The 2,274-nt window shown below is 43.1% G+C and overlaps 1 protein-coding gene across 1 annotated transcript in view; it reads left to right on the forward strand.

Moving 5' to 3' along the window:
- LOC104983215 (non-POU domain-containing octamer-binding protein-like) overlaps positions 1-2,274 on the forward strand; it is a 9,051-nt gene that overhangs the window by 738 nt on the left and 6,039 nt on the right.

Consider the following 2,274-nt stretch of genomic DNA (forward strand, 5'->3'; position numbering starts at 1 on the left):
GTGACCTTTACCTTTAGCATGATACTATTATTTCATTTGCCTACAGTATTGTTTACATTAACATTGCTTATGTTGTGATTGCCTTAAGATACACAAAAGTACAAGTTTTCTTTTGTTATTTTATTTGGTTTTCCAATGGTGTAAACAGCTATGGTAATTAAAAAGTTCGTTGAAATGTTATTGAATCCATAGCTTTTTTGTAACTTTGTTTTTCACTCAACATATACTAAAAACAATCATGCCAGAGTCTGTAAGATATTTGATGTTAAAAGTCCTTATAGATCTTTATGCATTTATATGGAAAGATAGCTAAAGTATTTTTAAAATGAGAAAGCCATGGCCCAGAAAAATATATGTAGCTTAATCCTTCATGTATAAAAAGGTAGAAACTTTTCTCTTTGACCAGGACAGTATAAATATAGAAAATAGAAATGCAAGAATGCAGTCATAATTGTAACCACTGGGATGAACAGGAGAGACTTTTCTCTTTTTACTCCTGGGTATTTGTTTTTGTTTTCTGTAAGCAGGAAAAATGTCTTTTTCAGGGTAGAGGTATTAATTCATTTTTCATTATACAGGTGTTGCCTGCGTGCCAAGTTCCTTTAGTCATGTCCCACGTTTTTCGACCCTATGGACCATAGCCCACCAGGCTCTTCTGTCCATGGGATTCTCTAGGCAAGAATTCTGGAGTGGGTTTGCCATGCCTTCCTCCAGGGGCTCTTCCCAACCCAAGGATTGAAGCCCAGTCTCTTGTGTCTCCTGCATTGGCAGGCGGGTTCTTTACCACTAGTGCCACCCGGGAAGCCCAATAGAGGCATTATTTATTCTCAAAAAGTTTGGTAATCATTGGTATTGATATGTCCAATATGGTAGCCACTAGCCTTGTGTGACTGCTTGAATTTTAGCTAATTAAAATGAAGTTGAATTAATAATTCAGTTCCTCACGAGCACTCCTCCAAGTTCTCAATGGTCACATATGGCCAGTAGGTACAGCCATATTGAACAGAGCAGAAATAGAACATTTCTGTCATTGCAGAAGGTTCTAGACAATGCAGATTTAGATCACTGTGTCCCCACATAAGGTGGCGCCAGTGGGAAGACCCTGAAACCCTGAGTGTGAGTTAGTGGGAATTAACTACAAAGACCTATCAGGTGAGCAGTTGTAGTCCTCGATTAGCCACAGGGCTAGCTAGGCATTATTGAAAAATTGGCATCCTTTGGAATACAGAAATCAGTCTGGATCTGGAGGCCTAAAATGTATCCATGGCAATGATGACACCTGTTGATTCTCTCTGTAAAGCACGGGAACAATAATGATCTTTGGACTGCTGGGTTCCCTGGTTACCATGGAAATAAGAGTGCTGGTTACAATTCTGTGTAATTACGCAGAGACTGAAGTATCGATCTCCCCTCCTCTCCTCCATCCCTTTCTTTAACCATAACCATTGTGATGACTGTTTCAGCTGGGCTTCATGAGTCCACCTGGCAGCAGGAGACGCAACTAGAAAATCTGATTAAGTAAGAAGTGTCAGAGTGTAAGTCTTAATGAGGAAATGTGAAAAAAGAAACATGGCGGGGCATTTTTTCAGTAGAAAAAAGCGAGATCTACTACACTGAATACAATGACATTGTTACTCTAGCTGTTTGCACAGGCGCAGTGCAGGAATTCTCAGAGCACGCCTACGCGCACATTATCTCCCCTTCTCTTTCCCTCTCTTTTCACTTTCCTCTCTCTCTCCCTTTTTCCCCCTCTCCTCTGCCCCTCCCATCACTTGGTCTTTCGGTCTTTCCATTACTTAGTTGACGTCTCTCCTTCCGACCCTCCACTCCCTACCCGTTTATCCCCCTCCCCCCTTCCTTTTCCGCCTCTAGCGGACGCAACTTGCGCAAGCGCACTCGCTACAAAGCCTCGCTCTTTGTCCCCATCTGTCGTTCACACGAACTCCAGTCTTTCACATTTAGTAGCCAATAAGATCGAAGAAATGGTGGAAAACCGATTCCACCTCTGGAGATAAATGTTGATTGGCATATCAGATAACCAATAGGGAACGCTACTTTGTACCCCTTGGGAGGCACCGATCTCCGCCGTCTCGTTTCCGGCGGTCGCGCGCTCTTTTCTCGGGACGGTAAAGGCCGTGTAGCGTCGCCGTTACTCTGAGCAGAAAACAGTCGGTGGAGGGTGAGTATGGGGTCGACTTAGTTCTTGTTGGAGAGAAGAGTAGGATTTCTAGCGACAATCGGTGAAGGAAGAGATGAGGGCGAGGCTGGGTTTGA

Source organism: Bison bison, unplaced genomic scaffold, assembly GCF_000754665.1.
Source record: "Bison bison bison isolate TAMUID 2011002044 unplaced genomic scaffold, Bison_UMD1.0 scf7180017862063, whole genome shotgun sequence".
In the NCBI taxonomy this organism is placed as follows: domain Eukaryota; kingdom Metazoa; phylum Chordata; class Mammalia; order Artiodactyla; family Bovidae; genus Bison; species Bison bison.